Genomic DNA, 16,258 nt, shown 5'->3' with positions numbered 1-16,258 from the left:
TTTCTTAAAAAATAAAAATGAGATGTATTTCTGTTCAACATTAACACAAAACCTTATATACAATTAATAAGAACCTATAGCAGTTAAAAATCAATCAATATAAAAATACTGTTAATTATTAAAACACTGCACCAGCATCTCATATTTAACATACAAACAGAAACAAAAAATCAGTGAAGGATTGGATCATCACCTCCGGAAAATGATTCTCCAAGCCCACTTCAAAATTGATCCAGCTGTTATATTAATAGGGTCAAATTGCAAAGTCAAAAAGTGACTCAAATACTGATTTAGGACAGAAAACATCTGGATCTGTTAGCATTCTGTCCAGGTAAAGTTAAGACTTGGCCAGGGCCTTAGACTTTAAACTGGAAAGATGCCTCTTAACTCATTTTTAAAACAAGGTTTTCAATAGCAACAGCTATGAGATGCTTACAGCACAGCAAACTGTTAAAATGGATTTGTACAAAGCAAATGATCAGAAGTCTTAGGTACCAGACTAATTAAATCATTCAGCAGTTGGTTTAATTTGAAGCTTTTTTTATGGCAGCTGATCTTCAGCAATGGTACATTTTAAAATTCTGAAAACACTGAAAAATAAAAAAGTTATAGCAAACGAAACTGCAAAAATTGCAACAACTGAATAGAACTCCCAATGAAGTCTAGGGTGTCACAGTCTGCATTCATTTCTGTCCACAAGCAGGTGTTCATCTGTGGTTTATCACAGTTGCTTCAGTTGTAGCTGTTTTCATATTTCTAGGAAAATAACTATACTTTGCAATTTAGACAAGTGTTTCCAATAAAACATAAAACAATTTAAATTAAACAACATTTAAACTTAACAATAATTCTTTATAACAAAAGGAAATAGCAAAACTTAATTTTAAAAAAAATATCCAAGTTATACAGCTTAACTTAAAAACATTAAAGTCAATAGTAACATGGATTCACTATAAAATTATAAAAATGTAACAAATACATCACAATTCTATGTTATCTAGCTTTGAAAATAACCCACAATAACTACAAATGTTACCAAAAACACTCATTCACAACAAGAATTTGCCTAATATATGCTCAAATTAGCTAAAATTCCAAAGTGCAGCCTCTCTAAAAAAAGCCACAACACAGGATTGAACAAGTTGTCATTTAGCTTTTGCAACACTTCTCAAAAACATCAAGTCCAATTTTTAAACTAAAATCCAAAATCCAAATTGGTATATATGCAGTTATATGTGTTTTATATAACAAAAAAATTTACATTAAAATTTCCTTATTAAAATTGTCAAAAACTCAGCAAATGGGTAATATATGATTAACATAACTTTGAAATTACTGAAACAAAGCAAGAATCTTTTAAGTTTCTTGGGATACAAAAATACAACATTTAAACCTTTTAATCTATTTTTAAAGGCACTTCATTCAATAAAAACTTATTTTTAAATCTCAATTTTAATTACAACAATTTGCTAATTTATAAACAATACAATTTACAAAACTTATAATTTTTTTAAATTGTCTAATTAAAGCTCTCTCTTTTTTTATCCCTCTCAAAAATGTCCAGGTTTCTGTTGTTTTTTGTTGTTTTATTGCTTTACTTTCCGCGGTTCCATTGAAGTCGCTGTTACTTGTTTCACCGGCGGTTGCCATGGCAACAGCGTTCTGCCGTGTGTTTTCCTGAACTCGGCCGTGCCGGGCTACTTTTTAAATCTAAGAAAAACTCTGAAAACTCCAATTGCATAAACTCATAATTACTTAAAACACAAAATTAACTCCAAAAGGGTACATAAACACCTTTTAAAAACTCAAGAAATCATGACTTTGTAGCAAACTCGCTATTGTCCCAGCGCTTCTTCCGGGGGGGGGGTGCTGAACCACTCGTGTCTCCGTTACAGTTAGAACTCAACTGCTCAGCTACTTCCCGCTTGCTGTGCCTTTTCCTTGGGCTGTTCCCTCCCCCCTGGCTCCACTCCGCCTCCATCCCACCTTTCCCTTCGCCCTTCACTCCAGGCTCTAACCCGCCCTTTGCCACCCCTCCTTTCCATTGCCTCTGCATTCCAAGAATTCTGCACACATCCTCTGCTTTCTTCTCTACATTTCTTATCTCTCTCAACTCCCCAAGTGGGCCCATCTTCCAAGGCCAGCTTTTGTTCTTTGTTAAAGACATACTTTTCCTGCTCTGTAACATTTTTCTCAGCGCCATCTTTAAGTCCAAGGGGGGATGTGTCTCCTCTTACTTTCTTTGCTACATTTGCTACATTTGGGATACCTCAGGACAACGGCGGCTGCACCCCGATCATTTGGGCGGCCGAGCACAAACACATCGAGGTCATTCGGCGACCGCTGACCCGAGGGGCCGACGTCACCCTGACCGACAACGTGAGCGCACCTGGGGACACCTGGGGGGACCTGAGACACACCTGGGGACACCTGGACACACCTGGGGACAGCTGGGGACACACCTGGGGACACCTGGGGGGACCTGAGACACACCTGGGGACACCAAAACCACACCTGGGGACAGCTGAGATACACCTGGGGACACCTAGTGACACCAGGGGGCCACCTCGGGACAACTGGGGACACCTGGGGACAGCTGAGACACACCTGGGGACAGCTGAGGAACATCTGGGGAACATCTGAGATACCTGAGACACACCTGGGGACACCTGGACACACCTGGAGACATCTGGGGACACCTGGGGACACACCTGGGGACACCTGGGGGGACCTGAGACACATCTGGGGACACCAAAACCACACCTGGGGACAGCTGAGATACACCTGGGGACACCTGGTGACACCTGGGGGCCACCTGGGGCCAACTGGGGACACCTGGGGACAGCTGGGGAACATCTGAGATACCTGAGACACACCTGGGGACACCTGGAGAACATCTGGGAGACATTTGGGGACACCTGGGGGGACCTGGGGACAGCTGGGACACACCTGAGGACACACCTGGAACCCAGTCTAGAACCCAGTCCAGAACAGTCTAGAACTCAATCTAGAACCCAATCTAGAACAATCTAGAACCCAGTCTAGAACGCTCTAGAACACAGTCTAGAACAATCTAGAACCCAGTCTAGAATGCTCTAGAACACAGTCTAGAACAATCTAGAACGTGGTCTAGAACGATCTAGAACCCAGTCTAGAACAATCTAGAACGTGGTCTAGAATGCTCTAGAACCCAATCTAGAACGTGATCTAGAACACTCTAGAACAGTCTAGAACCCGATCTAGAACACGTTCTAGAAACACACCTGGAACACACCTGGGGACAGCTGGGGACATCTGGGACACACCTGGGGACATCTGGGGACACACCTGGGGATACCTGGGGACACCTTGGGGACACACCTGGGGACACCTGGGGGCCCCTGAGATACACCTGGGACACACCTGGGGACACCTGAGATATACCTGGAGACACCTGGGCACACCTGAGATACACCTGGGGACACACCTGGGGACACACCTGGGGACACACCTGGGGACACCTGGGGATAGAAGGAACACACCTGGGCACACCTGAGGGTACCTGGGGGGGGTACCTAGGAACATACCTGGGGACACCTGGGATAGAGAGGATACATCTGGGACACACCTGGGGACACCTGGGGACATCTGGGGACACCTGGGCACACCTGGGATAGAAGGAACACACCTTATTGGGTTTTGTTTATTGGATGTAGGAGTTCAGATGGGGTAGGGTTGGTTTGTTTAGCTGAGTTTTGGGTGTTAATTAGGTGGCTTTTGTTAGATGCAGTTTTCAATTTTTGAAAGTTTTTTTATTGAGTGGTTTTAAGGTGATTTTTAGTAATTGATGGTATAATTTTATTTTGTTTGTAGTTGGTGTATAAAAACGTATATGTTCTATTTATTTAATGTTGTCTTTTTTAGTTTAGGTATTGATGATAAGTTTGGATTTCTTTCTGTAGTGTGTTTCTTAGTTTTACTTCTGGGGACACAGGCATTTATATGGTGGATTTTTAGAGGTATATTTTTGGGGGTGATTTTTTTAACATTTTAGTAGTTTAGATAGATTTTTTATGTTTTTCATTAGGTATTATTTTTTTTATTGAGTATTGTAATTATGTATTAGTATAAAGGTAGAGCTTTGGGGTTTTTTTTAACTATTGTTTAGGGTTAGTTGAATGGTTTTGAATTCAGTGTGTTGGTCTGATTATTTTTTAATAGTTGGTGTGATTTGTTGTGTGGAGTTCAATAGGGTTGCTTTTTATTTACGTTTAACTTTGCTGATGTGATAAGAACTGTTAGTGACAGAGCATAGCATCTGTTTTTGCTGGTAGTTGGTTGTACGGTGTGGGTTTTGTTTGTGTTACCTGTTTTGGGGTTTTTTTTGTTAATGAGATTAAAGTTTTTATTTTGGGGTTGTGATTAAATTAAAAATTTTAGGGCAATTTAGATTTTTGACACGGATGCACTGTGATGAGAGTACATTAGTTGTTTTATGTGGTATTGGTGGTTTAGATAGGGGGAATATTTGTTTTGAAAATTTGTTTTGGTATTGTTAGTTGAAGTGTTTGGATGAGTTGTGTTTCAGTGTTGAATCTTTTTGAGGGGGGTTCAGATTTTTTCTAGGATAAGATTTTTTTTCCCTTAGTTGGTGGAGGTACTGTGATTTTATTGATGACATTGACTATTTTGTTTTTAGGAATTTGATTTTTGCAGTAGGCCTGGAAGAATTCACTTTATTTCAAAACATACTAGTTTAATGATATAAAGGTTTCCATATTAACTCCTCAGTGTCTTAGATTTTTTTTCTTATTTAGTTTTTCCAGAATAAATTGATAATTTAGCAATCAAGCAGGGATGGCACCCCATTCTTGAAAAGATGGCTATGGAAAAACCTGCGTCTAACAACACATACCTGACGGACGGCAACAATTTTGCCGTTATTACAGGGCCAAATTCGAGTGGCAAATCAACATCGGCATGGAATGCTGGAGGAGAGGAGTTTCTGGTGGGCTCCCAGTGACATCTCATGGAGTGACTTTGTCTCTTGATGGACTTTTGGATTTGGGTTCTTTTTCCCTTTGAACTGAAGATTGATGAGAGGGAGGTGAGTTTTCTCTCGTTCGGTCTCAGTTGTTAATTTTTTCTTATCAGCATTACAAGGTACAAGGAGCTATGTACACTATGATAGAAAAGGGGTAAAATGGCTAACAAAGATCTTCTTCAAGGTCTTTTATATGTCCATTTACCCAATTAACAGGTGCCAACTAAATTATTTTTCTTAGTGACCCAATGACCCAACACCTGTGTGCTGCACTGTGACATTTTCTACCCAATCACCTACTACTACCCAAACACCCCTAGGAGAAGAACATGAAGAAGAAAGAAGAAGGACAAGAGACAACACCCTAAATCCTCCATCTTGTCTCCTGTTCTCTAAACTACTTTTTCACCCAGTGATTTAAGAAACTTTCTAATCTACACATTTACACTTTTCCTATCTAACTTTAACATTTGTTTTCATGTGTCACCATGAAAACATGCACATGAATTTCATATTATATGAAATTCAGTGGTTCCTTGAATCCTAGAACTAAATATTAAAAACAAGGGCACACAGTCTGTATCTCAGACTCCAACATCTGCCCCTCTCTTTTTAAAAAAAAAACCAAAAAAACAATAAAGAAAATCAACCTAAATCTTTTATTGGATTACTTTTCAAGAAGGGTTATTTTTCCTTCACTCATGTTTTAACAAATGAGGCTTTACAATATTAATTTTCCCACTTTTTCACACGAAACCCAAAGTTCATCGCTCTCGCACGCGGGATCAAAGGTGTTCAGCCGTCAACTGCGGTCTCGATACGGTTCACATCTGCGTGCTCGCTCTTCTGCTCTTTGGGCCGTCCGTTTGTCTCTGCAGCTGATGAGTTTCCAGGTTCTTCTCTAGGAAGTTACTTCTGCTTTAAACCTGTGAATACACAAACATACACTTTCCTCCAAATTATTAATTGAAATGAATTTTTTAATCTTTTTGCTTCTGAACTTTTGACCAGAACCAAAGAATTCTCTCTCAACTTTGCTTGAGTCTTGTTAGAACAATACCTGATAATTGATGGAACTGGCTTCGTAAAAGACTTGTTTAAAAAGGACCGTTCAAGAATTATTTGCAATAGATATAAGATCTTTGCACTTTTTCCAAAAATTTAAGATTTATAAGGTTTTTATACTTCTGAGGCATAGCCTTGGTTCCCCCCTTTTTTTGTAATTAAGTAAGGTATTTGTTTTTTTTGTTATGACAATGAAAAACCATCAAATTAAAACACTTGCACATGTATACACATATAGGAAATAACACTTTTACAGAAATCAAAAACTTATTAAGAAGATTCATAATTAATATTATGCAATATTAAGCTTATCTGAATAATCTGTAATATGAATTACTAAATATACTAAATATATACTCTCATCCCAGAGTCTGTCACTGCTGATAAATCAATGGAAGATTGGAAAATCATGTCCGGATAACAATTTTCCAAGCCCGCTGTAAAATCCAGCTGCTATATTAATTCACTAATTGCCAAGTCCAATTGACCTGAGTATTGTTTTGATGCAGAAAACTTCTGGGTTTATTGGTAAATTCTCTATCCAGGTAAAGTCAAGGCTTGGCCAGAGCCTTAGGCCTCATCTGGAAAGATGTCTCTTAAGTCATTTTCAAAGCAAGGGGTTTAAAAATAGCAGCTATAAGATGCTTAAAACACAGCAAACTTTTAAAAGGCATTTGTATAAAACAATGATCAGATGTCTTAGGTAATTGACTAATTAAACCATTCAGTAGTTAATTTAATCTGAAGTTTCTTTCATAACCCTTGACTTTCAACCATGACACATTTTCTTAGAATTCTGGAAACTAAAATAATAAAGCTACATTGGATTAGGTAAATGCAAATCTTCTTAAACAAGGAAAAGAGTAAAAACCAAGACAAAAAAACTCTGTATAGAAGCAGCTGCATAACTTATTTACCAAGATGCATCTGTAGTGAGAAAACAAAAAAATCTCAAATGACACGTGTCTAAAAGGTAATTACACAAAGATACATTAAAATATGTATAAAGCTGCCTGTAAATACAATGACACTTTATAGATAATGCTCATCATAGAAATCTATAAATTTACATTATAGAATGAATATGTCATCAGTGAGTGTCTGAGGAAATCAAGATAATAAATTTAAAATATTCACGTCTTAGTGACTAAAAATGAATTAAAGTGAAAAACTTTAAAATTTTTTGTAAATAACAATCACTAAGTTTTTAATGCAACTTTTAGAAAACTAAAACTGTAGAGATTATAACAAACAATAGAACTTCTAATGAAATCACGGGTGTCACAAATTGCATTCACCTCTATTCTTAAGCAGGTGTTCACCAGAGTTCTGTCACCACTGTTTCAGTTGTAATTATCTTCATCTCTATAGGAAAATAACTATGCATTTTAAACAAATGTCTTCAATAAAACATAAAGAAATTTAAATTTTAACTTGTTAAAAAATAATTATGATAAAAGGAAGTAACAAAACTTAACGTCAAAAAATACTAAAGTTATAACTTAAGTAAAAAACACTCAAACTTAAACATAGTGAAATTTAACTTTGCTTAATCTTATTAACACAATCTATATTAGATGAAAACACAACTTAATCTTACTCTGTTATTATAAAAGAAGGCAATTAAAAGTTTGGTATACACTTCTTTGAACACAATATAACAGGAATATTGATTCACTATAGAGATTATAGGGATGCAACAAATTTATCACCATTCTATGTTATCTGGTTTTGAGAATAACTTATAATAACTGCACATGTTATTAAAAACACCATTCGTAACAAGAATTTGCTTGGTACACGCTTAAATTTGTTAGGATTTTTAGAATTCAGTTTTACTAGAGAAAAAATACAACACCACAGATTTGGTAATTTGCGATTCAGCTTTTGTAGTACTTTTCAGAAACATTAAGTTTAACTTTTTTAACTAAAATCTAAAATCCAAATTGGTATATATGCTGTTATACAGGTTTGTTTTTGTTTTTTTTTTTAATCACAAAAGGACTCACATTAAAATTTCTTTATTAAAATTGTAAAAAAAATACCAAGCAAATGGGTAATATATGGTTAATATAACTTTGAGATTACTGAAAACTGTATTGAACTAAATCTACAATACACTTATTCAAATGAAAGGTTAAAAATGTAAGAAACCTGTCATTAAATCCTTTTTCTGTAGGATTAATCATATGATTTTTCAACTTAATTTTAAAGAAATGCATCTTGTAGAAACTGACTGTAACTACAGTAATACTGCTTGATCACTCTATATCATACAATACTACATTATCGGTATATGTATAGAGAAGATAACATTTTCAAAACTTTCATGTATTGAGAATACTGAAACAGAAGAAAAATCTTTTAAATTTCTTGGGATGCATAAATATAATTTTCTATGTTATTCTGTAAAAACAAAACCAACAGCTATCATTAGAAATACAACATCTATATGTATTCTATTATGCAACATTTTTAAACTTTTTGATCCATTTTTGAAGGCACTTCAATAAGGGCTTCTTTCTGAAGCTTGTGACTGCTATAATTTGCAGATAAGCCAGTAATGCATCTTACAATGCTTTTGATTTTTGCTTTTCGGCTATTTTTCTGAAACCATTCTAGAGATGCTGGAGTTTGTATTGACATGTCCCGTAACCCTGAGTCCATGTCTCTGGGAGGATTTGTAGAGTGAACGAACTGTGCATTACCACGGCTGTGCTCAAAAGACTCTTGGCTTTGTGTGGTATCCAGCGAATCAATCTGCTGTGGTGAAGCTGTTGTTTTTTCCAGCTGTTGTTGCTCTGCTGCAGCTGTATTGCAAAGCGAATTCAATTTTAAAAGTGCCGCCGCAGCGCTCGGTGCACGCCGAGGCTCGGTTTCTCCACCCGCCTGTGCCCCGGCTCCGGGCTGGGCACGGAGGGACGGGACCAAGCCTCCCTGTGACGTCACGGGCGCCCCGGATGACGGCTGGCCTGGGGGCGGTGCCGCAGGCGGGGTCTGGAGCTGCGGCTGTGGTTGCGTCACTGCTGACGTCACGTTGACTGACAGCTGTGGCTCCAAGCCCACCCCTGGCAGGCGGGGCGCAGGGGCCGCCGTGCCCGTGGAGGTCCCGGACCGCTCTGGGTTGGGCCGAGCCCTCCCGTACCCCCCCAGGGGGGACAGGGCTGTCCACTCCACTCCCCTAGGGCCGGAAAGGGGCTCGGCTGCCGGCACGCAGGCGGCCAAGGAAGTTTCCCCTCCCTCTTCTGCCTGCAACAGTATACCAGGTGCTGGAACAGTTTCAAGAGAACTGAGACACTCTTGCAAAAGCTCTAAGACCCCTTTTTGCAGATTCTGCCCGCGTTTTAGAATTGCCTCCTCGTCTCTGTATAGTTGTTTTTCTGGGCTTTCAACAGGCTTAGACATTCTCTTTGCTAAGGTAGATTTCAGGCTGACACAGACTTTACAGCGTGCGGTAACAAGCATTCCGCATTTGACTGAAACAAACCCTTCTGTTTTTCTGGACCCATAGTGTCCCTTGCTTGAGTTTCAGAGTCCCATTTACTGGCGATGACTTCATAAGTCACTGCAGAAGCCGTTAGAAGTTCAGCTGCTACCTCGTCTCTAAGAGTGGTTTTTTCATATACTCTCACATTTATCTTCTCCCACAGGCTTGGGGTAAAAATTTTGTCTGAATCCACGTTAGGGAATTCTACCCGTACCCAGGATAGAAGGCTTTTAAGCTCATCCGTGGACACAGAGATCGGGTGCTCCTTTACCATAGCTTCCAAAATAGCCAAAACCTCCCCCTCAGGTCTGGACATGTTTCCCTTTTGACGGCTTACCTGACCTCAGGGTCAGCTTTCTCTCAGCTCCTCTATCTGTGATCCGTTCCACAGCTCACAGACGTCTGGCTCGGCTTGTCTGCTCTCACCAGCACCGGGATTACCGAGATCTTTTTCCCCTTTCCAGGGAGTTTTCCAGCTTTCCGCTGTCTTCACTTTTTTCCTTTTTTTTTTTTTTTTTCAACAGGAGCCTTCAGTTCAAAGTGCCCCAAGTTTGGGAGCCACTTGTCTCTTTATGGCCTTTTTGATTTGGGTTCTTTTTCCCTTTGAACTGAAGATTGATGAGAGGGAGCATGGTTTTCTCTCGTTCGGTCTCAGTTGTTAATTTTTTGTTATCAGCATTACAAGGTACAAGGAGCTATGTGCACTATGATAGAAAAGGGGTAAAATGGCTAACAAAGATCTTCTTCAAGGTCTTTTATATGTCCATTTACCCAATTAACAGGTGCCAACTAAATTATTTTTCTTAGTGACCCAATGACCCAACACCTGTGTGCTGCACTGTGACATTTTCTACCCAATCACCTACTACTACCCAAACACCCCTAGGAGAAGAACATGAAGAAGAAAGAAGAAGGACAAGAGACAACACCCTAAATCCTCCATCTTGTCTCCTGTTCTCTAAACTACTTTTTCACCCAGTGATTTAAGAAACTTTCTAATCTACACATTTACACTTTTCCTATCTAACTTTAACATTTGTTTTCATGTGTCACCATGAAAACATGCACATGAATTTCGTATTATATGAAATTCAGTGTTTCCTTGAATCCTAGAACTAAATATTAAAAACAAGGGCACACACTCTATCTCAGCCTCCAACATGAGGTGAGAGCATCTCATAGGGTCTGGGGGAGCACCAGGATGCACTTGGACCTGGAGCATTGCTCAGAGGAGGGGGTGAGGGACAAAGCTTTTTGCCAGGAAACAGCAGCTGAACAGGTGAGCCAGTGTGGATTTGCAGGGCTGATCTTTCTGCTTTTCCCTTTTGATTCCATCTTGGCAGTCCCGCCTCAGTGCCCTCAATCTGTCACAAGAGTTCCAAAAAAAAAAAAAAAGGCTGAGCAAACAGTGAAAATAAGGGGTACAGGTATGGTAGAATACAGTTGTACCCCACCCCCAACCATAAACAGCAGCCCTAACAGCGCTCCCATTTCCCTGAGGCAGCTGCAGGCAGGAATCCTAAAGCAGCAGAGTGCCAGAACCCCGAGAGGTGCAGGCAGTACACCGTGTTCTAGGGCCAGTTGAGAAGAGATAGTGGCCACGTAGGTCCCGCTTGTGTGGGATAACCAGGGGTTTCCAGCCCCGGCCCACCCCGGGGTCCCCGTTCATCCACAACCGGGGAGGCTCCCAAACCTCATCAAGGCGGCGGTTCGTTCGGATCCACAGCAATACCGGTTGAAGAGTTTCGCTCCGCAAGCCTCAGCATCCCAGCGGGGCTGAAGCATGCAGGCGAAGGACCCAGCCATTGTCAGGAGACCGTGAGTGTTGGGTTTTCACAGATGTGCTGCTAAGATCTTGCACTGATATTTGGTTTTCTTTATTGTACCTGTCCAAGAGATAACAGCCTGCCAGAAACGTGCCAAACGGTGAGGCGGCCTTCCCTTGTGCCCCACGTGGCTTCTCGTCCCCACGCATATGAGAGCTAAGTCGAAGTCCAAGACCTACAGAGGGGCATGAAAGCGGTGTGCCAGGTAAGCACTCGTGCCCAAGGATTCTTGAGTGAGCTTTGGAGATGTGGCGGTACAAGCTGTGGCCCCTTAGGCTACCTCAAGGGAATTCCTCACTTTGGCTCACAGTGCTGAGGTGCGCAGGACAGAGCAACCCCGGGGTGTGTCATGTCACTTTTCTACCGTGCCTCCTGTGCCTTTCGTACCTCTCGCGTCGTACGTGCCTCGCCTTATCCCTTCCGGGGGCTTATCAGAAACCCCGGTGTCTCTCTTAACATCTCTGATCTCTCTGAGAAGAACATGAAGAAGAAAGAAAAAGGGACAAGAGACAACACCCTAAATCCTCCATCTCGTCTCCTCTAAACTTTTTCACCCAGTGATTTAAAAAAACTTTCTAATCTACACACTTCCACTTTTAGCTTTTTGTATCTAACTTTAACATTTGTTTTCATGCATCACCATGAAACCATGCTCATGAATTTCATATTATATGAAATTCAGTGTTTTTCTGGATCTTATAACTAAGTATCAGAAACAAGGGCACCCACTCTGTATTCCAGACTCCAACATTTGCCCGCTCTTTAAAAAAAAAAAAAAAATCAACCCAAATCTTTCAAACCTTTTCTTTGATTAATTTTCACTCAGGGTTATTTTTCCTTCTCTCATGCCCTACGCACCAGCAACAGAACTGCTGCTCTGTTCTACAGAGCGCTCTGCCTCCAGTTTTGAACATCAGTTAACTGACCACTCAAAGCTAGAGAAATAGATCTAGGTTGCTTACTTAACCAGTAGCTTAATTTGTCTAATTCCTTTAAAGTTTCTGCTGAAACTGCTTGAATTGAAAGCTGAGTTGTTATAAATCTCTATCTGAAATTTCATGACTCAAACTCTTCACAATCAAGTGTGACTAAGATTGATATAAGGTTACAATAAGATGTTGACTCTTTATATAGAACATAATAAATAAAAAGAAAAATTGAATATTATACCAAAATCTATTTTCACTGAGATAAGGTATACTTTCTTTTGAGTTAACTAAAAGAAGCGATGCAGGTGAAATCGCATCACAAAGCGATCACCAAAATGATACAGCTCAAGGGGGATACCTGATTCACCTTCATCTTCAAGGACTTTATCTCTCATGCAGGTTTCTGAATCTTGACACAGTTCACACCACGCTTTAACAAATGAGGCCTTACAATATCGATTTTCCTACTCTTTCACACGAAACCCAAAGTTCATCGCTCTGTCATGCGGGATCAAAGGCGTTCAGCCGTCAACTGCGGTCTCGATACGGTTCACATCGGCGTGCTCGTTCTTCTGCTCTTTGGGCCGTCTGCTCGTCTCTGCAGCTAATGAGTTTCCATGTTCTTCGCTAGGCAGTTACTTCTGCTTTGAACCTGTGAATACAGAAACTACACTTTACTCCAAATTACTAACTAAAATTAATTTTTTATCTTCTTGCTTCTGAACCTTTGACAGGAACCAAAGAATTCTCTCTCAACTTTGCTTGAGTACTGTTAGAAGAATACCTGATAATTGATGGAACTGGCTTTGTGAAAGACTCGTTTAAAAAGGACCGATCAAGAATTATTTCCAATAGATATACAATATTGCGTTTTTTCCAAAATCTAAAATACATACATAGCGTTTCCACGCTTCTGAACCGCAACCCGTTTCCTCCCCCTCTCTTATAAACAAAGGTAAAATATCCACTGTCTTGTTCTGACAATGAAAAACCAAAGTAAAACACATGCATATGTATAGATATAGGAAATAAAACTTTTACAGCAATCAAAAAGTGATTAAGAAGATGCATAATTAATATTATGCGATATTAAACTTATCTAAATGATCTGTAATATGAATTGCCGAATGCACTAAATATATACTCTCATCCCAGAGTCTGCCACAGCTGATAAATCAATGCAAGATTGGAAAGTCATCTCCAGATAACAATTCTACAAGCTCACAGTAAAAATCCAGCTGCTATATTAATTCACTAATTGCCAAGTCCAATTGACCTGAATATTGTTTTGATGCAGAAAACTGGATTTATTTGTCAATTCTCTATCCAGGTAAAGTCAAGGCTTGCCAGGGCTAAGAAATTTAAAAGATTTTTCTTCTGTTTCGGTATTCGTAATACATGAAAGTTTTGAAAATGTTATCTTCTCTATACATCTACTGATAATGTAATATTGTATGATATGGACTGATCCAGTATTATTACTGAAATTACAGTTAATTTCTGCAAGATGCATTTCTTTAAAATTGAGTTAAGAATCATATGATTAACCCTACAGAAAAAGGATAGAATAAGAAGTTTCTTTCATTTTTAACCTTTCATTTGAATAAGTGTATTGTGGATTTAGATCAATATAGTTTTCAAAAATCTCAAAGATATATTAACCATATATTACCCATTTGCTTGGTATTTTTTTACAATTTTAATAAGGTAATTTTAATATGAGTCTTTCTGTTATAAAAAAAAACCCAAACATGTATAACAGCATATATACCAATTTAGATTTTGAATTTAAGTTAAAAAGCTAGACTTAATGTTTCTGAAAAGTACTACAAAAGCTGAATAGCAAATTACCAAATCTGTGGTGTTGTGGTTTTTTTCCAGTAAAACTGCACTCTAAAAATCCTAATAAATTTAAACATAGGCCAAGCAAATTCTTGTTACGAATAAGCATTTTTAATAACATCTGCAGTTATTATAGGTTATTCTCAAAACCAAGTAACATAGAAAGGTGATAAATTTGTTGCATCCCTATAATCTCTATCGTGAACCAATATTCCTATTATATTGTGTTCAAAGAAGCGTGTACAAAACTTTTAGTTGTCTTTTTTTATAATAACAGAGGAAGATTAAGTCATGTTTTCATCTAATATAGATTAAGTGTTAACAGAATTAAGCAAAGTTAAACTTCACTATGTTTAAATTTAAGTGTTTTTAACTTCAGTTATAACTTTGGTATTTTTTAACGTTAAGTTTTGTTGCTTCCTTTTGTCATAATTAATTTTTAACAAGTTTAAAATTTAAATTGCTTCATGTCTTATTGAAGACATTTGTTTAAACTACATAGTTATTTTCCTAGAAAGATGAAAAAAACTACAACTGAAACAGCTGTGATAGAACACTGGTGAACACCTGCTTAAGAACAGAGGTGAATGCTGTTTGTGACACCCTTGATTTCATTAGAAGTTCTATTGTTTCTTATAATCTCTGCAGTTTTAGTTTTCTACAAGTTGCACAAAAAAATAATGATAGTTATTTACAAAAAATTTAAAAGTTTTTCACTTTCATTCATTTTTAGTCATTAAGACAGGAATGTTTCAAAAATATTATCTTGATTTCCTCAGACACTTACTGATGACATATGCATTGTATAGTGTAAATTTATAGGTTTCTATGATAAGCATTATCTATAAAGTGTCGTTTTATTTACAGCCCGCTTTATACATATTTTGATATATCTTTGTGTAATTACCTTTTAGACACGTGTCATTTGAGATTTTTTTGTTTTCTAACTACAGATGTATCTCGGTCAGTAAGTTATGCAGCTGCTTCTATGTAGAGTTTTTTTTTGTGTTAGTTTTTACTCTTTTCCTTGTTTAAAAAGATTTACATTTACCTAATCCAATGTAACTTTATTATTTTAGTTTCCAAAATTCTAAGAAAATGTGTCACGGTTGAAAGTTAAGTGTTATGAAAGAAACTTCAGATTAAATTAACTACTGGATAGTTTAATTAGTCAATTACCTAAGACATCTGATCATTTGTTTTATACAAATGCCTTTAAAGGTTTGCAGTGTTTTAAGCACCCTATAGCTGCTATTTTTAAACCCCTTGCTTTGAAAATGACTTAAGAGACATCTTTCCAGTTTAAACCTTAGGCTCTGGCCAAGCCTTGACTTTACCTAGATAGAGAATTTACCAATAAACCCAGAAGTTTTCTGCATCAAAACAATATTCAGGTCAATTGGACTTGGCAATTAGTGAATTAATATAGCAGCTAGATTTTACAGCGGGCTCGGAAAATCATTATCCGGACACGATTTTCCCATCTTCCATTGATTTATCAGCTGTGGCAGACTCTGGGATGAGAGTATATATTTAGTACATTTGGCAATTCATATTACAGATCATTTAGATAAGTTTAACATCACATAATATTAATTATGCGTCTTCTTAACCAGTTTTTGATTGCTGCAAATGGTATCATATACATATGCATATGTATACATATAGGAAAGAACACTTTTACAGCAATCAAAAACTTACGGATGGACACATAAAACAGTTATTACTCCTGAGCTTTCTCGTACCTTCCTTCGAAGCACCCGGGACTAGTCTCGTCTAGTCCTAAGCTAATCACCGGGCCTCCCCTGCCAGGAGGGAAGGCTATCCCAGAGCCCACATCCGAATCTCAACTTACCCCACGTGACCTCGGCCGTAAGCGTCTCACGTGAGTAATTTCTTTAGGCCATAGTAACAAATATGTGGATATTATTTGTTGGTAAAATTATCGATGAAATGTGGGTTACTTCTCTGGAGACCTGAGGATTCACTTCTGCCTCTGGTCAGGATACAACAGAGAAGATCTGTGGTACAAATGGTCACAAGCAATCAAACAGGACATCCAGCTTCTCCTTGAACTTTGTGGAAC

General features: G+C 38.4%; 1 long non-coding RNA gene across 1 annotated transcript; it reads right to left on the bottom strand.

Annotated features, from left to right (window-relative positions):
- Nucleotides 1-11,778: 11,778 nt before the first annotated feature.
- LOC131583234 (uncharacterized) lies at nucleotides 11,779-16,203 on the bottom strand. The gene is made up of 3 exons (XR_009278469.1): nucleotides 16,028-16,203; nucleotides 12,689-12,982; nucleotides 11,779-11,871 (listed from the first exon to the last, which is right to left on the bottom strand). It is a non-coding gene; the product is annotated as an uncharacterized LOC131583234 (long non-coding RNA).
- Nucleotides 16,204-16,258: the final 55 nt, after the last annotated feature.

The sequence above is a fragment of the Poecile atricapillus genome, chromosome 11, assembly GCF_030490865.1.
Source record: "Poecile atricapillus isolate bPoeAtr1 chromosome 11, bPoeAtr1.hap1, whole genome shotgun sequence".
NCBI classification, from domain to species: domain Eukaryota; kingdom Metazoa; phylum Chordata; class Aves; order Passeriformes; family Paridae; genus Poecile; species Poecile atricapillus.
Note: the sequence above shows the minus strand (reverse complement) of the source record. Positions and strands in the feature narration are given on the sequence as shown.